This window comes from Nicotiana tomentosiformis, chromosome 2 (genome assembly GCF_000390325.3).
Source record: "Nicotiana tomentosiformis chromosome 2, ASM39032v3, whole genome shotgun sequence".
NCBI lineage: Eukaryota > Viridiplantae > Streptophyta > Magnoliopsida > Solanales > Solanaceae > Nicotiana > Nicotiana tomentosiformis.
In genome coordinates, this window is record NC_090813.1 from 155691239 (window position 1) to 155715277 (window position 24039).

The window sequence follows — 24039 nt, forward strand, 5'->3', positions numbered from 1 at the left end:
GTAAACTCCAATAATAGTTTCAGAGCTTTTGAGTTTGTAATTTTTCTGTTCAGAGAATATAGCTCCCTATTTGCATCAAGAGCTTTAATAATTAAATATTTCACAAATTCCTTCTTAAATATTTTTAAAATGGAAAGATTTGCAATTAAGACAGTCACAATTGATTAAAATTTTAGGCAAGTTCATATGTTTTATCCTATACTTATTAGCATTGCTGATTTATTTTCTTATAACTAGTAACATGCCTATGTTAAATTTATTGAGTCAATGAGGATAATAACATAATATATTTTTTTATAATGGAGAAACTCCGGACGGCCAGCACCGCACAGTTCAAAACTAAGTTGCAATACGCCCATCTATCTATCCCCTCCACTTAAATACCATACTTTTGTCTGCAACAGAATCCGAACCTATAACATGTGTCTAACTCACAAAGCAGGCATAACGCTTTCACTAGTAGACCAAGGCTCTGAGAGTAATAATACGTAATATTTTCATCTTCAATTTGGAGTCAAAGTAGGGTCAAGTTTGCTATCTAAAAGAATGGTTATCCTCATATTTGTTCCTAACACTACTTAAGGAATTGAGCTTTTACCCGTAGACCAAGGCCTTGAGGACAATAATAACGTAATTAATATTCAAATATTCAATTTGGCGTCAAAGTAGGGTCAGGTTTGCCATCGAAAAGAATGGATATCCCCATAGATTAGCTCCTAACACTACTTCATAATAAATAGCTCTTTAACGTAAGTAACAGAGAAATATATATGGGAATTGACAAAGTGAAATGCGTAGCTCTTGGAGATATGTGGTTTAATTGATTATGCCATTTGTTTTTCAGTCCACTTGTGTACAAACAAGTCTATTATTTTTCCAATGAGTTTAAGTTTTATGCAGTGACAATGTGATATATATTCATACAATCAAACTACTTATAAGATAACTAATCTTAGGGTATGCGCGTGTCCCCTTAATCTCTGAGTATATTTTAGAAAAAAAACGTCTCATAAATATTATATTAAAAGTTATGGTTAAGTTGTAAAATAAAAGTATAAATTCCTGAAAATGATAAGTATTGATCCTATATAGCTAAAATAAAAAGGAATAAGCTAAAAAATAGAATTTCGCAGTCATTTGCTGTATATTTAACTTTAAAAAAGCTAGTTTAATAACTGCATCTCTTTAATTTCATAAATTATCATGCTTCCTTGTTTAGATACCAAATCCGTTTACTCTTCACCGTCAATAATGCATCTTTAAATTCTACAAAATTATTTATGGAGAAAACTGTTAAAAGTAATAATTAGGTGTGTTGCACTTAATCTGCCTTTACTCGCATCCCGCAGGATTTATATAAGTGGTTCTCAAATTATATATATAAATTTATATATAAGAGTTTATGAAGAAAACTATTAAAAGTAATAATTAGGCGTGTTGCACTTAACTTTATATATTAATAACTCTTATATATAAAATTTTAAAATTGTATATAAGAGTTTCTGCATAGTTCAAATGGAGATACATTTAATAGCTAAATTTTTAATTAATGTCAGAATTAATAATATTATAAAAATAATTAAATAAAATCTTTAACCAATTGTACATCCTAAAGATGTCATTAGATCTTTGTGAAATAAGACTCGTTCGATACAACTTTATGGCATTATATGATTATGATCTTCGTGATACTTTTCAAAATTTATGCCTAATGACTTTTTAAAAAAAAATCAGAACGAAGCATTGTTTTATTGCTTGGTGAAATAGAAATGTGGAGGGGGGAGGGGGAAATTAATACCTTACTCTCCAGTTGAATTTATGAGGTTAGTACTCTAATCCTCAATCTATTGTGTATTTGTGTCTAATTATCATTCATTGTGAGACTAAAAGAAAAAAGCAGTTCGACTGCATCTCTATCTGCTCATGGTGGATCATAGCAAATTTCAGCTGTCTTCAATTGTCTGATCCGAACAGATGCTAGTTCCTACTTGTCTAGTTGCATCATTCCTCTGACCTGTCTAGGGATATCTTAGGACCTTATGTAAATAAGGTAAATTTCGCAAATGATCCTATGCTATTTTTCACTAAAATCATATAACTTTATTTTCTCACACAAAAGTCATAAAACTTTTACTACTTTGCTTACAAAGTCATAGTTACTGGCAGACAATTCTCCTGTAATTTTTTCGTATTCTACCTTTTTTTTTTTTTTTTAAAATTCAGTCTAACAAATTATTACTCAATTCAAATATGCATTACCCGATATCCATATCCACAAATTAAAACATACTCCAAATTCGATACTTCTCAGTTGCGTCTTTTAGGGCTCTCAAGCAAGGATCAACAAAATACATACTACTCTCTCAATTCTCTTCTCAAGCAACGGTGTTTCGAGGCTCTCAAGAAGCGGTCTTTCAGGGCTCTCAAGCCAAAAAGATGGCTTCCTCTCCATCTCAGAGGAGTACTTTAATGGACAACCATAATACTTTAGCTGCACTTAGTGACCACACAAATGCTTTTGCTGCATTAGGAATGTCTCCAAAAGACGTAAAAATTATTATTTTTGGTTTGTGTTGCCTGTGTTAGTTTGAAATTTAGTTAGCGACCCTGATTATGGGGTAGGGTTTTGCTTTATTTTAGAATTTTTGTATATTGTGACAGTGAGTGTGGGCTAGTAAGAAAGGGATGGGAAGACCTAAGAAAGGATCAAGTAGTGTTCCATCAACTTCTGGCATCCTTATGCCCTAAGAGTGTATTTTGCTGATCCTTGCTTGAGAACCCTAAAAGACGCTTGAGAAAGAACTGAGAAGTATCGAATTTGGGGGATGTTTTAATTTGTGGATATGGATATCATATCGGGTCGGGGCATGCATATTTTAACTGAGTCATAATTTATTAGACTAACAAAATAACGACATTACCCTTACCCTGGGGTAGAGAGGCTGTTTTCGATAGACCCTTGGCTCCCTCCTCCAAGAACTTCCCATGTTGCTCTTGGGATGACTCGAACTCACAATCTCTTGGTTGGAAGTGGAGGGTGCTCACCACTAGAACAACCCACTCTTGTCAAAATAATAATTTATTATACTGAATTTAAAAAATAAAAAAAATGGTAAAATACAAAAAAATTATCGGAGAATTGTTTTTGTCGGTAACTATATCTTTTTGAGTGAAATAATGAAAGTTTTATGACTCTTGTGTGAGAAAATAAAGTTATATGACTTTAGTGAAACAATATCATAATTATATGACTATTGGTGAAATTCATCCTCTGCAGATATGTTGCTGCCGATGTGTGTGGCTCAATGATGCTAGTTTGTCTCATTCCCACCAAATCGATGCCGAATTCTTATATCTATCAAAACTTATAAAGTAATATATTGACAATGAAATCCCGTGGTCGGAAAGTACTTTGTTGTGAATAAATTGAATGCCAAATTAAATATGTCTAATGTAACTTAGAATCAAACTTCAAAGTAAATTACTTAAAGCACAAAGAATCATATATCTGCAAAACATACCTCCAGATGATCAAGAAAGAGTAATATATATCACACGTTAAAAGTTTTCTAAATAGGGAATAAGCAACAGTGCAAAAGTAGTGAAATGACTATCAAATTCAATTAATCTGATTCATAATGAAATTAAAAAAAGTCTTTATCACAAAATTGAATGAGAAATCAAAGCAATACATTAATAGAAGCTACTCTAAAGAAATAAAAAAGAATATGTTTATAATTACCTTGTCAGAGAAATCAAGATGTTTAAACAACAATAGTCTAACTGGATTCTATTTATAGAGTTGGTCGCCAGAAGGATTTAAATTTGTGTGGAAGAATTTGGGTCCTATTAGATTCAAGTTTGTTCCAACGTTAATTAGAGCAACATGAATCCTCATGGAATCAATTTGAGCTGTTAAAAGAAATAAAAACTCTCTTCGAGACAAAATCTCTGTTGACTTCAAATTGATATTCGTATTAAAAGTACCTTTATAAAAGGAAAGATTCAAACTCCTAATATATTAGAGAAATAATTTAATTAAGATTTTGTCCAATGTTAAATTAAATTTTAAAGAGTAAAAAAAACGAACTACGTTTCGCTAAAAAGTTTCGTGCTTTTAATATAATATAGATAGTTTATTAGTAAATCTGTATGATAACCATTAATTGATTAAAAAAGATAATTAACATGTTATCGCAGGTTAAACTACATTGATAATATTACAGTTTTAGGGTATATTATTAAAATATTTTTTCAATTATGCACTTAACATTCTCCTAGCCTCCAAACAAACAAATCTATTATTTTGAATTACCCGTTTTTAACCCGTCCATATCTGACCAGACCCGCCCGTTTGGCATCCCTGTTCATCCTCTATCGACCTTAGTCTTGTTTTTTGCTAGCTTGAATTCATAGCTTTACTATTTATCATTAAACGTTGAATATCCCGACTTCGGTAGCCGGAACGAAATGGACATATCCGCAGTTTTGAAGTATTTTTTAACCTTTTCCCATTTTTTTTGGACCGTGCAAAAGCGCGACAATATCACAATTTCCTAAATACAAAATGAGTTAGGTTCAGTGATAAAACGGTGAGAACATTTTGTCATTTGATTGTGTAACCCTCTCTACAACCCTCTCTCGAACCCTAAATCTTCTCATTTTCATTCCACTTTTACAAAATGAGTTTTGGAGCGTGGATATAAATGTAGATCGTGTGTTCCTGTATCACGATTCTCTTCCTCTCACTTCCATCGCGTGCCCTCGTCGGTTCTAGACTCTCTGATCACTTCTCCGGCGAACTCTTTCTCTCACTCCTGCGACATCTTTGGTATATTTTCCAGTTAAATTATGAGCTCCGATTCGATGTACATATATATGTGCACATGTATGTATGTATTATATGTATGATGCATAGTTGATGCGGCGGTTAGTTTTGTTGCTTTTTCTTTAGCTTCTGATTGATTTTGTGATCTTTTTGTTTCGAGTAGTTGTTGAAATTGTGTTGTTATGTTGTGGTTTATTTGAGGCGATCTTCAGAGCTGTGATTGATGGAATAGTTTTATGTTGTTGTGAGGTTTTAAGTATTGTTGTTTTTGCTATTCTATTATTGATTCTGAGATTAAGAGTTTTTGTACTTTCGTTTGTTAGGTATAGTGGAGAGGGTTTGAGTTCCATTTCCTGGTTATTATTTGTTGCAATTATTCACGGCATTCATGTAAACTAGCTATTCAATACGAAGGGCTGATTCCAGAAGTTTTTATATTTCATTAATGGCGTCAAACTTTAGTTTTCGCACACTATTATGTGTCTTAAATGGAACCATGTCAGGACCGTTAGGGATCAAGTAATTATGTTGTGTGTTTCTGTTACTCAATTACTGCTTTACAGATATATCATATGGTACCAGCCAACATGTCTCATAAAAATTCCTGATTCTGGACAAAGAGCGGTAAGAGCTTTGCTAAAAAATTGCTGAATCGATTTGTAAATAGAACTTAGAGTAGAATTCCTTTTCACTGGGCAATAAGCATGAATAAGTAGCAAGCTCACATGAATAACTGAATAAAGAAAGAAACAGAGAGAACTATGACTTGTGGGTTATTTAGTTATGAAATATCATTTCAGACATTTCGGCAAGTAAATATGGATAGTGAATGAGGTCTTAGGTTTTTTTTCCCCGGGTCATGTAGGTCGTATCATACTCTTGTAGGCCTCTCTCTGTGACATAGTGGTATCCCCTGTTTCTTTACTAGTTTTGCTTTGGGCTTATCTCAGCACTTTTTAAATTTTGGACTTGTTCAATCACATATATTTTTCATTTGTGCTCTTTAATACATCATACTGAAAATCATTTTCCTCTATGACGAAATATCTAGTTAAGAATGGTAAAGGATCTTCAGAAGACCAAAATCATATTGAAGCAATAAACAACCACTAGATTTGTCAGAATATTCCAGTGACTGACCTATGATTTGTTCCTTTTATGCAATTCTACTTGTGATGACTAAGTTTTATTGGATTTTATTCTTGGTACTACTTTATCTTCTTCTTTAAGTTGTTGGTTGATGTGCTGTATTTTTTTTATTGTTGCAGTGCTAGGATGTCAAACGCAATTGCAACAGAGAGAACAATGTTTTCTGTTTCATCAGCTCTCCCACCCTCCCCTCCAAATTGGTTATGGCCTCTTATGACTAAGTTTTATTGGATTTTATTCTTGGTACTACTTTAGTTCTTCATGAAGTTGTTGGTTGATGTGTTGTATTTGTTTTTTATTGTTGCAGTGCTAGGATGTCAAACGCAATTGCAGCAGAGAGAAAACACAATGTTTTCTGTTTCATCAGCTCTCCCACCCTCCCCTCCAAATTGGTTATGGCCTCTTGTTATTGGTGCTGTAGTGTTTGTAATTGGTCTGTATCTCTATGTAAGACTACCCGGAAAAGGAAAGAAAGATGCATGTATTGAAGGCATGTTTTTCTTAAATGTCATTTCCGAGTTGTTTGTCACATACTATGCTTAATTCCATAACAATCCCAGAAGGAAGACTCTCGCTTCAATAGCTCTTCTTGGTGCAATTGCTTCATTCGTTTTGAAACATATACCATTGAAACAAAGAAGATGATTATGGAGGGCATGAACTCATGAGGTTTTTTCAGCATGGATGTACTACATTTTCGCTCCTTCTGGGAGCGAAAAGTTTAGAATCTTTGTTTCAGTGCTACAAATCATCTTCCGTATCGGGGAGTTATTGATAAGGTTGTTTTGCCCTGCAGCTACACGCGGGGTTCTTGCGAGCGCCTTCTCAGTCGTTCCTACGATCCTCGCATTTCTTTCTTTGAGCAGGCGGGTTTGTAGAACCCTAGCCGGATTAGCTGTTTTCTGATAAGGGGTGAGGCGTCGAAGCGGAAAAAAAGGAGAAGAAGAAGGAGAAGATGGAAGAAATTCATACTCATCTGTTTCAAAACGTGGGCGTGAAAATTCGTGTACATGAGCACATACTTCTTGATTTGAGGTGTTTCTGGTACCCCAAAAAAGGTAGAATTTTGTATCATTGAGCTACAAGGCAACCAATCGGGTAACTTCAAATATTCTCGTGTTGATTTCGTGTTGCTGAACTTCTCTTTGCTAAAACCTGCAAGCTTGGGAACTGCCGAGACAATGGTAAGTAACTCAACTCCTTTTTTCTGTATTTATAGTTTGTTGCAAAAACTAAGTCACAAAACCAGATCTTAAGAAGTTCTATCTCTATCTAGATGACAAGTAAATCATCTTGTCAAGGAGCCCTGATTTATCCCCGCGGTGAGAAGTCGCTCGCAAAAACCCCGCGTGTAGCTGCAGGGCAGAACAACCTCATCAATAACTCCCCAATACGGAAGATGATTTGTAGCACTGAAATAAAGATTCTAAACTTTTTCGCTCCCGGGAAGGAGCGAAAATGTAGTGTACATCCATGCTGAAAAAACCTCCTGAGTTCATGCCCTGCATAATCATCTTCTTTGTTTCAATGGTATATGTTTCAAAAAGAATGAAGCAATTGCACCAAGAAGAGCTATTGAAGCGAGAGTCTTCCTTCTGGGATTGTTATGGAATTGAGCATAGTATGTGACAAATAACTCGGAAATGACATTCAAGAAAAACATGCCTTCAATACATGCATCTTTCTTTCCTTTCCCTGTTAGTCTTACATAGAGATACAGACCAATTACAAATACTACAGCACCAATAACAAGAGGCCATAACCAATTTGGAGGGGAGGGTGGGAGAGCTGATGAAACAGAAAACATTGTGTTTTCTTTCTGCTGCAATTGCGTTTGAAATCCTAGCACTGTAACAATAAAAAAAAATACAGCATATCAACCAACAACTTCATGAAGAAGATAAAGTAGTAAAATTTAGTCATCACCAGTAGAATTGCATAAAAGGAATAAATCAAAGGTCAGTCACTGGAATATTCTGAATTACCCACAGTATTAAATGTCCATACTGACAAATCTAGTGGTTGTTTATTGCTTCAATATGATTTTGGTCTTCTGGAGATCCTTTACCATTCTTAACTTCATAGAGGAATATGATTTTCAGTATGATGTATTATAGAGCACAAATGAAAAATATATGTGATTGAACAAGTCCAAAATTTAAAAAGTGTTGAGATAAGCCTAAAGCAAAACTAGTAAAGAAACATGGGATATCATCAATATTTTTATTTGATAACTTAACTAGTGATAGCTCAATATATTAACTTGATAACTTAACTAGTGATAGCTCAAATTAGAATGAACCACTACTAGATACTCCCTCCGTCCTAATTTTTGTGAACCTGTTTGAATGGGTACGAAGTTTAAGAAAAAATAAAAACTTTTAAAATTTTTTGTCCTAAACAAGTCAGAATACTTGTATGGCTATAATTCTTTTGAAACTTGGTTATAAAAACTTATCGATAAGGGTAGAATTGGAAATTTAAGCTAAATTGTTTCCAAATTTAGAAATGGTTAAGTTCACATAAACCGGAATTGATGGATTAATATAACAAAATAAGTATAAATTTCTACTTTACCGCCACGTGTCACAGTCTTATGATTTTAACATATCACGCTGACATTGATGATTTTGAGTTAATTATTAATCAAATCCCATTTCGATGTCATAACCATTTTAAGCCATAAGTATTCTTCATTAAATTAATCTCCTCGAACCTTCCTTACTTATTTTATTACCCAATTAAATTATCTTAATTGAATTAATCTCCCTTATCCCTAATCGCACATTCAAAACCCTCCACCCAACAAAAACAAAAAAAACAAAATGTTTTTTTTTAAATAAGTCACTTATTATACAGCGCAATACCGTTGCAATTTCCACGACTCCAGATAGTGGTCGTTACTCGTTAACCCATTCCTCATTTTTCTTCTTTCTTCTTCTTCTTCTTCAATTCAAAGCTCTTTTTTCTAACTTTTCACTAAAACTTTTCAATTAATTCTCTTCTACTTTTTTTGGCGCTAGCACTTATTTTCCTCCATAGCCTTTTTCCTTTGAATCTCCCAAAAGAGTAATAGAAACAAATATGAAACTCGGCTCATGGTGTAGAAAAGTTAGGAGAAAAAATGATTGAGAGAATTTTTCTGTGTATCTCCATTGATTAGTGACTGTGTATTTATACACGTGTAGTGTAAAAGGATAAGAATAATCCTATGTACAGGTGTCTAAGAGGTATTTGAGCTATGCTATCAGACAAATAATTCTATACACCTAATGTACTAATTTTGTACAATAACATTTTGATCGGACGGGCCGTAATAGATCCATCAAATAGTGAACCAAAAGCTGAGATTGCTCCACGTGTCCCTTTCATATTTTGACTTGATACATGATCTAAGTCTTTAGTTCTTGGTACTTTACCAATTGTATCTTTGTTCTTATCGACCAGAACCTTCGTCTTATTCCTTCTAACTTCTTCTTACTTAGTTTGCTGGGAGAGACTGTGAGCTGAGTATCAAAATTGATCATTGAATTTTTATTTTCAACATTCCCCCTCAAGTTGGAGGGGAGAGAAGCAACCCCCAACTTGCCGAGAATTAAGAGATGTGATGGCCCACACAAGGGTTTTGTGAATTAATCAGCAAGTTGAGACGAAGATGGCACAAAGAAAAGAGATATCAAACCAGAGAGGAATTGTTGCCGAACAAAGTGGCAGTCAAGTTCCACATGTTTGGTCCTCTCATGGAAAACTGGGTTCCGAGCTATGTGGATAGCGGCCTGGCTATCAGAGTGAATCGGTACCGGAAGAGAGGGAGATGATCCTAGATCTGTGAGTAATCAAGTCAACCAGGTGATTTCAGCAACGACTCTTCTCTCATGGATCGATATTCTGCTTCAGCGAAAGAGAGTGACACTAAGACCTGCTTTTTTGATTTCCATGAGATAGGAGAGCCTCCTAAACTGACAAAATAGCCACTGATTAAACGGCGGGAGTCAAGACAAGCTCCCCAATCGGCATTGCAAAATGCGAGTAAGGTGAGAGAAGGTTCAGCTGCCATGAAGAATCCTTGTCCAGGATTTGAGCGCAGATATCTAATTACCCGAAGCACCGCATTAAAGCAAGGCAAGTGAGGCTCCTGCATAAATTGACTAAGATGTTGGACCGCGAATGAAAGATCCGGCCTAGTATAAGTTAAATAGTTCAATTTGCCTAGGAGTCTCCAATATATGGTTGCATCGGACAACAATTCACCAGAAGTAGTGCTGAGCTTGCATGAGGGATCTAGAGGAGAAGTGACTAGTGGTAGATGCTCGCAGTTGAACTCTTCTAATAACTCCAAGGTGAATTTTCTCTGACTCACTATCATTCCATGTTTTTCTCTAAGAATTTCCAAACCAAGGAAATAGTGTAGATCTCCAAGGTCCTTTATCTTGAATTCTGAATCAAAAAAGGACTTTAAATAAGACAGTTCCTCATGATCATTTCCTGTGAACAAAATATCGTCAACATAGACTGCAACGATAGATATCGAGTTTCCAGATTTCTTAAAGAATAGGGAATAATCATTTAAAGATGAACTGAACCCCTCAAAGTTTAAAGTTGCTTGAAGTTTTGAGTACCATTGACGAGAGGCTTGCCTCAAACCATATAAAGATTTCCTTAGCTTGCAAACCTGATTAGGACTTGGTGCTGATATGCCTGGTGGGAATTTCATGTGGACTTCTTCTTGTAAGTCTCCATGTAAAAAAGCATTATTCACATCCAATTGTGAAATCTGCCACTTTTTTTTAACTCTTGTACCTAAGAGACAACGAATTGTAGTCATTTTGACTACGAGTGAAAAAGTTTCATTGAAATCGATTCCCTTTCTTTGAATATCACCTCTAATCACCAATCTAGCCTTCAACCTCTCAACACTGCCATCTGAATTATGTTTTACCTTATATACCCATTTACAAGGCAAGGCTTTCTTACACTCCGGAAGCTCAACAACTTCCCAAGTTTGATTGGCTTCTAGGGCTTTAAACTCAATGTCCATTGCTTGCTGCCAACCTGGGTGCATGGCAGCTTGAGAATAACTGGTTGGCTCAACAATATTAGAAAGAGAATTAAGTAGATGTTGATTAGAGGTGGATAGGGCAGTGAAAAGATATGTTAGAGGAACAACATGTTGATTAAAACAAGAATTGGTAACATCAGTTAGAAATACAACATTGCAAACATAGTCATTCAAATAAGCAGGCTTATTGTGTTCTCTTTCTGATCTCCTTAAAGGGATTGGGGGTGAATTCTGAGAAGTAGGACTAGAAATATGAGGGACATGACTGGGATTGTGAGAAATAAAATTGATATCTGAAGTGAAATAAGTTAAATCTGAAGATAAGTTTGAACTAGGAACAAACTCAAGAATAGAATCAAAAGGTGTAAAGGGAGAAGTATAAGGATCAGTTGTGATGTTAAAGTCATTTGTGATGTTAGAATCAGAACTAAAAGAATCAGTGAAAGCATTAGACTCTGTAGATTTGATTGGCGAGCTTGGGATAGAACAAAAAGGATAAATTGATTCATAGAATTGTACATCTCTGGAAACAAAAATCTTCCTAGTATTTAGACTCATCAATTTGTACCCCTTCTTTCCATAGGGATATCCTAAGAACACACAAGGAATGGCTCTAGGCTGTAGCTTCCTCCATCATGTGAAGGCGTGGTAGCATAACATAAACAACCAAAACATTTGAGAAAATCATAATTGGGACATTTTCCAAAAATAATTTCATAAGGTGTGTTTTGTTCAAGAACTCTAGATGGAAATCTATTGATCAAGAAAGTAGCAGTTAATAAACATTCTCCCCAAAATGACATATGGGCCTTAGAATGGCGCAATAGAGCCCTTGATGTCTCCAGAAGATGTCTATGCTTCCTCTCAACAATATCATTCTGTTGAGGGGTTGCAACACATGAAGTTTGATGAACGATTCCATGAGAAAGAACCCCTCCCAGTTCTAGTGCATTGTCTGATCTTATTACCTTGACTTTGGTGTTGAATTGCCGTTCTACCATAGCTAAGAAATTTTTGAGAACTGAAAAAGCATTACTTTTGGTGCTTAAAAGATAGGTCCAGGTTGCCCTACTAAAGTCATCTACTATAGCGAGAAAATACCTATATCCATTGTATGTGGGTGTTTTGTAGGCCCTCGAGGTGTCAATATGAATTAGATCAAAAACCTTGTTGGTACTTATCTTGCTTGAATGAAAAGGCAATCTGGTTTGCCTTGCTAATGGACAAACATCACATGGATAATCAGAATTGGATACAACATATGAAATAGAAATAAATTTGATATTTTTCATTGCATGAAATGGCAAATGCCCCAATCTAAAGTGCCACAACTTTACATTGGAATTAGCTTTTTACAGGAATAGAAACTGATTTAAAAGACTCAACAAAACTGGTTAGACTCTTCTTAGGTAATGAAACATAAACATCTTTAGATAGCTTCTTAGGCTGAAGATTTGTGGAATGGAGCAGATATAGACCATCTCTAGCTTCACCAAGTGCCAGAGGCCTCTTCACTGAAGAGCCCTGCAACAGACATCCAATTGCAGAAAAGATTAAGAGACAATTATTCTGCTGACACAATCTCTGAACAGATATCAAATTGAATTTGAAACAAGGCACACAAAGAACTTTTCTTAGAATGATTTTAGGATGAATGGATATATCTCCACCAAGATATACCTTTACTTTATATGAATTAGTAAGACTGACATTAACACGATAAGGCAAAGGTTTCAGGTTCAAAAAAATGGTAGAATCAAAAGACATGTGTTCAAATGCTCCTGAATCTAAGATCCAGGAGCTACCTTTAATGTATGTGAAACGAGATACTGATTTTTTGAGTATTTTACCAGCACAATTGACAGCATTAACATTGATTTCTGAACCTGAAGTCCCTGGTTGTCCAACTTTCACTCGTTGAAGAAGCTAAATAAGTTGAGTGAACTGTTCTTGTGAGAGCTGATGGTTCATAGTGTTTCCTTCAACCGCTGTTGCATTTTGTTCCCCTGCTTTACTCACTGAATAAGATGCATTGCTTTTGGCAGATCCCTGAAACCTCTTTGACTTGGTGAATTTGAAGTCTGCTGGAAAACCACCGATCCTGTAGCCCAGGTTTGTTTGCAATAAGAGCAATTGAGATTGTTCCTTTTTCCCTTGAAATCAGAATTTCCAATTTTCTGACTTGGGGGGTTCTGATTTGTAGCTAGGAAGAATGAAGAATCACCGGGGAATTGGGAGTTGACATAAACTTCTCTCTGCTTCTCATCCTGCATCAACATGGAGTAAGCATGTCCTATAATTGGCAAAGGGGATAACATCAAGATGCTGCTCCTCACAGAGGCATAAGTATCATTCAACCCATGAGGAATCTGATAAGCCTCTCATCTTGAAATGACTTAGCCATTTTGGCTTTTCCTCCATAGTTACAGACACAAGAACAGTTGACATGAGTGTTCAAGGTATCTAGTTCATCCCATAACCCTTTTATCTTAGTAAAATATCCTGCTATATCACTAGTACCCTAAATCAGGTCACTCAATTCTTTCTGTAAATGATACATTTTTGCACCATTTGACTGACCAAATCTATCCTCTAAATCATCCCACAGGTCCTTGGCCGTCTTGGAGTAAATCACACTATGAGCAATTTCTCTTGACAGAGAGTTAAGTAGCCAAGAAATCACCATATCATTACACCTGCTTTACAACTTGAAGTCAAGTGTTTCTGGCCTAGGAGCAAGACAGGCTCCATCAATAAAGCCAATCTTATTTTTTGCAGAAAAAGCTATGAGAATGGACCCGCGCCATCCTCCATAACCTCTTCCATCAAAAGATGAGTTCACCAAGTTCATTCCAGGTGAATCGGAAGGGTGAAGGAAGTAGGGATGACTTGGGTCTTTCATACCATTCCCATTATTTCCAGAGGTGACCGTGTTTCCAGAAGTGACATCAGTGACCTCAGATGTGGACACCATTGGAGAATGAAAGCAAAGAGAAACTGATAAAGAAAACGATTAGGATCTTCTCAGAGGTGCTGCTCTGATACCATGTAGAAAAGTTAGGAGTAAAAATGATTGAGAGAATTTTTCTGTGTATTTTCATTGATTGATGACTGTGTATTTATACAAGTGTAGTGTAAAAGGATAAGAATAATTCTATGTACAGGTGTCTAAGAAGTATTTGAGCTAGGCTATCAGACAAATAATTCTATATACCTAATGTACTAATTTTGTACAATGAAAATTAGCCGTTGTGTCTTTATTAGCTCTACAGTAACTGTCTAAAATTTTGATCGGACGGACCGTAATAGATCCATCAAATAGTGAACCAAAAGCTGAGATTGCTCCATGTCTCCCTTTGATATTTTGACTTGATACACGATCTATGGACCAGAACCTTCCTCTTATTCCTTCTAACTTCTTCTTCCTTACTTAGTTTGCTGCGAGAGACTGTGAGTTGAGAATCAAAATTGATCATTGAATTTTTATCTTCAACACAAGGCAACAACATCAAACTCAGGTAATTACGAATTTCTTCCTAATTTTTTCCCTTTTTTTTGTTTCCTTAATTCACTGATGAGGAATTGCAGAGAAGTTGGGCTGAAATATTGTGTTTCGGTTGCACGTGCCTACAACTTTTTTGGCCGCGAGTGGTGATGCGCAAATGGCTCAATATTAGTGCTAAGGATTCCGATTATAGTGCTGACCCTGACTCTGATTCCGGCTCCGGTACCGATACCGAACAAGGTTAGTTTCGTCTTTTTCTTCTTAAGCAATTTTTATGTGTATTATTGTTGTGCTGTACTATGTTCAATTTGATCTCTTCTTTTTGTAAGAAGTCAGAATTCTTAGATTTGCTAATTATGCTGTGTGGTTTTGTGTTGTAGAACACTGTGAGTGGCCGAGGCAGTCGCGGTTGAACGATGCCAAAGGCATCCAAGTTGATATCAACGGTATTAGATTTGTTTGTTGCTCAATTTAGTTTTAGTTTTATCCAAATGCTCATTTTATGCTTTGGTAGGCTTTTGTGCAGCTCGTACGATAAGCACTTTTTGTTTTGGTGATTTTCTAGTTGGAAGGGGTTGAGTCCTTATTGATTTTCAGCGTAGACTGGGACATGGATTTCTTAATCTTCTCAATGTAAAATGTACATGTACAAGTCTCACTTTTTGATAGGTACTATTTTGTAAAAAGCATATGAAATAATTTTAGTAAAAAAGAGTTTTTCTAAAAAATATTTATACAAGGGAAGGAGAAGGGGAAATGGGGGAGGGAATTACAAGATGGGGAATCGAATTTGTACCAACAAGGTGAAAGTTCATGTATCCAACCAACTGGACTACTAAGACTCCCGGGAAAAAAGTTTTGTTTGATCCGCAGATGGTAAATATTTCACATATGGGACAAAGGGAGTGCTAATTAAGAGCCTGTAAAGGATCTTATCCACAATTGTTCTGAATTTGATGTTTAAGGGAAATGGAAAATAGAAGAGTACCGTAAGTAATGGTTTTTTGAATTCTCATATACATGGAAATACCCAGGGTTTAAACTTGTTTGAATTGCTTTTTATTCATGAATCTGGGTTCTTTGGTATGTCATCTTGAATGTTACCATTATTTTCTTATCTAATTACTTCTATCCTACTTTCATTTCTATACTTTTATATTGTTTCTGATCTTTTGTATCTCAGATGCTCTTCCAAGGATAAGAAGACGAAAGTCAGAAACATTCAGGGCACAGTATATTAACACAAAAAAATTAAGTATGCATCCTTTGCTTTGAGTTTGTGATCCAAAAATACTGTTTCCGTTGGCACGTGGAATGTTGCTGGAAATTTTCCTTCAGAAGATCTTGAACTTGATAGCTGGTTGGATGTTAATGAGCCTGCTGACATCTATGTGATTGGGTAAGCATCTCTCTTTGTATGTGACGTCCAGAAGTTCAATTTACGCATGAATAGTGGTGTACATTGCTCTTCACACAACATATGTAGTGCAAAATCGAGCAGAAAGATTTTTGCACTAGCATGTCACCAGCCACTGCTTTCTTGTTTTTCTTTCTTGGGGGTGGTGGGGGGAGGTAGTAACAACCCTCTGTTAATGTCGAAAGTTAAAGAGATGCTATTAAATTTTTGATCTAAACCGGGTCACACGGTTCATATATTTTAGCAATGATATTAAAAGTTAAATCTGCTGTCCAGTTCTGCAACTAATTTCCTCTCCTCCAAATTTGAACTTTTACCTACTGTCAGGTTCACGACTTCATTGAGGATGCATGTCCCTTTAGGTGGTAAAAATCCAATCTCATGTACACCCATGCATCATATAGACATCAGAAGTTAATTTGTTAATTTGGTGTTACAATAAAAGGCTTCTCAGTTATATTAACGACCCTTATTTGCATAAACAGATTTCAGGAAGTTATACCATTAAATGCTGGCAATATCTTTGGTGCTGAAGATAGCCGCCCAATTTCAGTTTGGGAGGACAACATTCGCGAAAGTATGAATAAAGTCCCACCAGTGAATAAGTTTAAATCCTTTAGTGATCCTCCTTCACCATCAAGGTTTAAGCCCTCTGAAGACGCCCCTGATATAGAAGAAGAATCGCCTTTGAATCTGACAGTGGTAGCGAGGAAATTTTACCAATAAATGAAGAGTCCAGTGACTTTGTTGAAATCAAGGATGGACGAGTATCCAGGGATGATACCATTGTGAAAAAATGATGTAGCTGTTTTGAACAGAACTTGGAGTTTGAACCAAATCAATGAGGAGTTTGAACGGCAATTTTCTTCTCCAAAGAGGCTAGACAGGCTATATTTCTTTAGACCAGATGAGGATGAAGAAGGAGCAGGAGAATCAAATGTTCAGTTTGCAAAACAATTGACAAAAACACTTGGTGGGACAGAGAGAATTGGTCTTTGCTGGCCAGAGCGACCATTGGATCTTTTGGGCCAGCATGTTTCAGAAAGACCTGGTTCCTTTAAATCTATGAAATCATTCAAAGCTTCTAAATCTTTTAAAACTTACAGTTCTTTTAAGTTGAATGCTAATGGTCCAAATAGAACACAATCAGATGCAACTCTACTCGCGGAACTAGACCTTGAAGCTTTGATAAATCGGAAAAGAAAACCATCTTATGTGAGGATTGTGAGCAAGCAAATGGTTGGAGTTTATCTTACCGTATGGGTTCGTAGGAGCCTACGAAAGCATATACAGAATTTGAATGTGGATACAGTTGGTGTTGGTGTAATGGGCTTCATAGGTTACAAGGTTTGTTCTTCAAAACTTTCAGCTTTTGGTGGATTGCTTTTGAAAGCTATTTGAAATAAATTACATAATTCAGACTGCAATTTTAATAGTTGGAAGTGCAAGAAACATCCCTATCAGTTCTTATTGCTATATGTTGCACTGCATTTCAAAGTTGTCAGTAGACGGAAAAGCACATCTAAATGATCAAGGGATTAGAATTTCAACAGCTGCTTAGGATAATCATAATGTCATGGATGTTATTGATGGTCGTTTCCTGTCAAACGTATCTATTAATCCTTGAAGGACATTAGCATTATATTATATTGCATAAACAGCAATTGCTGCAGATTTTTGAAATTATAATGCTGCCCTATGCACAATCTATGTCTAGTTTCTTCCATTATTTGTTTCCTTTGCACCAAAATGATCTTAGATAGGAAATATAATTTAAATGAAATCCTATAGTTGGACCGAGTCGTTACATTTCATGCAGTTATCAAACAGATAGATAAAGGCCACTTGACCCCTAATTTAACAGCTGTTAATAATTTATCTGTGTGCTGAGCGGTGATTCTATATTTTGGAATTGCGATGGACTTCCTATAACCTTGTGAGCAATATATACAGTATTTACCATTCAAATAGGATAAATTTTGCAAATACAACTTTGTTTTTCCATGCATAACTCAGTTTACCTTTTAAGGATATAGGTCAAACTTTTCGGTGGACGAAATAGAAAAATGTGGTCTAACTTAAAGGAGGGAAAGAGGAACATTAACTCTTTATTCAACTTGTGACAAACTACACCGGACAGAAATAATCCAGACCTTACGTAAAAGTTGGTTACTTTCAATTTTGTGATGAAATTGCAGTACTTAGCAGGTTTTCCCTGCATGCTCGTCTTTATAATAAAATTTGGATAATTTCATGTGCTTTACAAATTTGCTTTTACGCTTTTTGATGACACACTAATCCTAATATGGTAGATGCTATTGAAAACTCATCAGAATTTCATTTTCTTAAATGGAAAAATACATGTATTTTATTGCATTTCATTGCTAACTCTTTTATCCTTTTTTTTCCCTTTTTTCCCGATAAGTACTCACTCTGTTTTAAATTAGATGAGGTACTTTCCTTTTTAGTCTGTTCCAAAAGAAATGACACATTTCTAAATTTGGAAATTATTCAACTTTAAACCCTTCATTTTACACATTTTACCCTTAATGTGAAGCTTTTATAACCACACAAATGTCATGGCCTCACAAAACTTTTACCTCTTAAACTTTTAAGACCACAAGTTTCAAAAGTCTTCTTCTTTTTTCTTAAACTCTGTGCCGAGTCAAACTGCCTCATCTAAATTGAAACAGAGGGAGTAATAATTTTTCAAAGAAATGACCAGCAGGAAATTGTATATTACTCATCTTTTACTCTTCTCTTCAGGGATCAGTATCTGTGAGCATGTCTATATATCAGACTTTCTTTTGCTTTGCCTGTACTCACCTAACATCCGGTGAAAAGGAGGCAGATGCAGTCAAAAGAAACAGTGATTCAGTCTATGAAATTCATCGACGGACACATTTCAATGCATTCTCTAGGATCGGACTTCCCAAGAGCATCCATGATCATGAGTGAGTGTATTTGCCTATTAAGCAAACATTTCTGTTATATCTACAAAATTTCTTTCTCTTTTATCAACCATGGATTTTTCCCCCTCCATCAAGTTTGATTTAGCAAGTGTATTTGCATTTGTTTTTCTCTGTTTGTGACTTTCATCGGGGACAGTTCTAGGGAGTTCTCAAGGAAAACAATATGTTAGTCGATGTTGCAATTCTCCTTCTCTTTATAAATTGAATTGGAAAGTCGGTGGCTGGAACATAATTAAACAGAATAGAAGTATGCCCGACACCCCTGTGTTACAGTAATCCCACTCAAGCCACGTATTGAACAACTTATTGAAAAGATAGAGAAAGCCACGTACTGGAGAATTTAACTCGTAATAGTGAAAAGAGGTCTCACTGATCCTGGCTATTTGGAAAGGATATTGTTTATTGGAATTTGGAGGCATGGGGAAGGAAAAGATTTTTAAATCCTGGAATAATTTATGTTTCCATCTCATCCACTGGCTGCCCCTGGTTCAGTGGTGCTCTAATGCTATATGGTGCACCTAGTCTTATCCTCATAGATCTAACTCATTGTTCAATTTGGTAAACCCTTGTACAATTATGCTTCTTTTACATTTGGATGCTGCCTTACAGCTTCTACACCAGCAAACATTACGAAAAGCTTTCACCATACCTTTTGGAACATCATGTGTTTGAGAAACTTTTTACTCAATCCTTGTGTATTTTATTCAGGATCAGATCTGAATAGCCTGATAGTCCTTTCCAATTCTTGTGCAATAGTATAAACTCTCTGGTGCTGATTACATTGTGTAGCCTATGCCTTCACACTTCTTGCAGCTTGTGACTGGAATCTGTTGATAGCGCTTGAGGTTTTATTGACTTTTATTCATCTAAAACTAAGTTCAAGTTTCCATGTACTGAACTTTGCTAATTATCAGATCGTTACTGCTTTTCGTGTACTGTCCTTCTGATGTTCTAGACTTTAGTCTCAGCTCATTCCTGAAAGATTCAGATCAATGACAAGTTTATACAATTGCAGGTGAATAATCTGGCTGGGAGATCTAAATTATCGTATTAATTTGTCGTATGAGAGAACAAGGGAGCTGATATCAAAAAAGGACTGGTGTCAGTTAATTGAGAGTGATCAGGTAAGTGTGGATACTCTTAACCACAAACACTTGCTTTTTCACTGATTCTCAATTGGATTTCTGATCAGTCAATGTTCCTGGTTGACTGATAGGCTACTCACACACTTGCAGTCACCCTCTTATACTCCGTTTAGTGTTTGTTTGAGAGGTCGCAACCTGTTGATGTTTTTTGTGTTGGATGACTGCGTGATTTCTGCAGAAAATATTTTATTCTTGATCTTTACCTTCCATAAACACTGCATATGATCTTCCAGTCCCATATTCCACCCCAAAGAGTAACTTCTCTCGTGTTGTGCTTGTGTATCTCCAATGAGAGGTGGTGGGCAGCAGACATCTACTTTAATCTCCGCAGCTAGTGACTTATGCTCTGCATTTGATTAACTGTTCTTAATGATGATAAAATAGAGTGAAAGAAGAAGGCATGCATTATTACAAGTGGCTAGTTTAATTTTTTATCACTGTTAACAATCCTTTTTAGAGCATAGCTGAAATGGCAATGTACTGATGTCCATGAGAAAATTAAATATGAGCGGACCTTTATACATGTCTGAATTGATTTGAAACTGAGACTATAAGCAATTTTATATTGTGATGATAACATACGTCTTCCCATTTTTGCAGCTCAGCAAAGAGTTCAAGAAAGGCCGTGCATTTGATGGGTGGTCTGAAGGTACTTTAAACTTTCCGCCGACTTATAAATATGAAGTAAACTCAGAGAAGTATTGCGGAGAGGATCCAAAGGCCGGGAGACGTAATCCAGCATGGTATGCATCTACTAATATTGTTAGTTCAAGAGCTTTATTGGCTGTTCACTTTGATTAGTGTTAACATTTAGTGGTGTTTGAAGAGTCCCAACTTTTTGGAGAGGGCGGGAATTGGTCAATGAGTGTGCGAGGAAAATAGTCAAATGCCAGCACCTTTGTATTTAACTGAAGTTTGACCATGCTAAATTGAAGTTTGCATAACACCAACTGCAATCCCTTGTCCGTCTTCTGTTATCTTTCTGAAAGTGATGCCCATCCTTCAATCATCAGGTTCTCTCATCAGATTGGCAATTCATTTGTCGTGGATCAGTAACTCAAGAATAAGCAAGCTACATCGGGGTATTTTAATTTTTCTCTATTTAACATCATGCACACTGAAAATTTCAACTTCCCAATTCTTTTACAACCAATACTATATAGTTGCAATATTTTAATATTTCTTGTTTTTCAGGTGACCGACTTCTATCATTCGGGAAGGGGATAAGGCTACTGAGTTACGGGAGATCTGAACTTAGGTTTTCAGATCATCGACCTATCTCTGCCACATATATGGTAGAGGTTGAGGTATTTAGCCCGAGGAAGCTGCAACAGGCCCTCACTTTTACTGATGCTGAAATTGAAAAGGAAGAAATGGTTACAGATATGGGAATAGAGAGTGGAATGAGCCGATTCATTTCAGAGCAGGTTAGTTTGCGAATTATATGTTTTAAGTTTCAAAAGCATAAGGCCCTTTGGTAGCATTTCGAATAAAAATCGTCACTGAAGCAGATATAGGGTCAGCGGACACTATAACCAAAGAAGTCATTTCTATTAGTTATAGTCCCCTGAATTTGTATAAGTATTTAACTTTGCAGTCTTGAGGGTTTGAAATTATACGAGATGGCTATTTGCCTTGGTTAAACAAAATCTCTATCTATATAACGGGCTTATTTCAAAACCTGTACTGCTTCAAAGTATCAAGCTGTCTTTTAATATCATAACATGTTTTCTCATGTGCAAGAAATTAACCGTATGCTTTGAACAAAGGGGTGCAGACAACAGTAAAGGCTGTTCAAAATTTTGAGATGAAGTCACATATAATATCCAACCATCTACCATATATGCTTGTTGCTCGACCAGCTTTCTTTGTATAATTGCAAGAACTCTACCTTTATTAATTAGGTAACCATTTTTATAGATGGACTCTCGTCACGTATCTTGGTACTTATTGGTCTTGTATGATCCGTTGTAACTTGATCCATACACAGATCAGAGGACGGCCCAAATAACAGCTAGGGCCCAAACTGGCTCTACAAGTTTTCTCTGAGATATGTAAAATTAATAGTACTAGCTCCTATTAGTGAAAGTTTGTAAATATTAAAAATCAAAGTAGAAGATTAAAAAGCAACAGCTTGATTGACTTTTGTTGCTTTGTTTGGACAAGTGTTATTTTAAAATGAGATCAACTTTAAGAAATGATAACACCATTTCCTTAATCAACAGTAAGATAATCTGATCTAAGATTTCTAGCAAATATTTGGGGAAACTGTTGGTATTTGACGGACAGCTGACCATCTTTTCTTTAATTAGTAGAACAGGCAATCATGATCTTGTGAAGATTTTCACATTCTAGAAGATACGCCATCTTATTACACATGGAATTAATTTATTGTCGTTTTATGAAAAACAAGGTTTAATATTAATCTGTGATCATTCTTTTCGATTACGTACGTACACTGCCTGCAGTTTAATTACTCCCTAAAAGTTACTAAAGATTGTTAAGTACTGATATACTTGTTGAAATTAAAGGCAAATGAGGTAGAAACCTTTAATTTTCTCTCTCAATAAATAGCATGTGTATATCTATATGGGTTCATGTGAACCCATGATCCTCTCCCTAAATCATATTTAATAATGTTATATTTTTTTAAAATTACTTAAATATATGTGCGTGCTCACATGCTCAAAGACTCATGTGGTGCAATTATTAATTATTCGGTGCAAGCACCAAAATTTCAAAAAGAATATAATTTTGAACCTATAATATCAAAAGTGTAGTGGATTTATGGTAAGAGAGTAAAAGTTATTATTTTAGACTCTAGCTTTAACAAGAGGGGAAGCAAAGTAGTAGTAGTATTAGTAGTTTTTCTTTTTTTGGTAACTAATTAATCTGATGGCGTTCCTTTTGAAACACCCGAAAAAAGAAAATTGAAGAATGTCGTCTATTACTCCGCTCATGATTTTTCATATGCAATTTTTTACATTGTTAATTTGAAGGTGATATATTTGTTCTATTATTAAACTTAAATTTCTAACCAAGAAAATAATTGCAAAATTGATACTGCTTAAAAAAGCAACCCCTTCTATGGCCTGATAAGGACCCCACCCCCATTGGGTGAGTTTACAATTATAGTAGTCCAAAGTTCCAATTAGTCATAATTCAATGGGCTGATTGTCCAAACTAAGATTGTCGTAATTATTCATTTTTTTGGGGCACATATTAAAAGATTGTGCTCCTCTTGCGTTTAATAGTCACGTGTGCTTAGTGTGTGGGAGAAGAAGACAAACAACACATATACTATTCTTAGTAAACCAATCTCTAACATCAGATACACAAAAAAAGAAACGAGGTTCGTCCAAGAACAGGGACTGAAAACTCGCTAAAAAGTATGAATAGATTAAAAGTTGATTAGTGGTAAAGAAAATGTTAAATAAGTATTAATTAGGTTAAGCTTTTAGGTCGTGCAAAGGTCGACGTATATGGACAACCATGGGACGTGGAGGATGACGATAAGAGGATCACCACCCTGTTATACATAAAGCACCTGTAACTTTCGAATAATTTCTTGCAGCTCAGCCTCACTATTCATCCTAAATACTGGACCTTCGTAGGGATGGCAAGCGGTGTGGGGCGGTGCGGGTGCGGGGCGGGTTTTCTCTTAATTTGCAAAATTTTAACTCGCCCCGCATAGCAGTTGCACTCGCGTTCACCCGCCCTGCATCCACACCCGCGCCCACCCGCCCCGCCCCGCATAACTATTTTTTTCTTCATTTTGTTAGTTTTAAATTTTTTTTTAATCTTTTGCCTAGATTTTTTTTTTTTTACACTTTTACGATATATACTCGTGCTTTTATTAATTCTAAAGATTACAGAAAACTTCAGTTATGGAAAGAAGAAGATAAGATACTTATGAGAATTAAATTTTGCACATATACAATAAAGTTACTTAACAAAAATCTTT

General features: G+C 35.6%; 1 long non-coding RNA gene and 1 pseudogene across 1 annotated transcript; both read left to right on the plus strand.

Annotated features, from left to right (window-relative positions):
* Positions 1-4350: 4350 nt before the first annotated feature.
* Positions 4351-14294, plus strand: LOC138906742 (uncharacterized). The gene is made up of 6 exons (XR_011414356.1): positions 4351-4831; positions 6097-7935; positions 9463-10317; positions 13082-13148; positions 13240-13495; positions 13645-14294. It is a non-coding gene; the product is annotated as an uncharacterized lncRNA (long non-coding RNA).
* Positions 14295-14603: 309 nt separating this feature from the next.
* On the plus strand, positions 14604-22293 carry LOC104111930 (type IV inositol polyphosphate 5-phosphatase 3-like; annotated as a pseudogene).
* The last annotated feature ends 1746 nt before the right edge of the window (positions 22294-24039 follow it).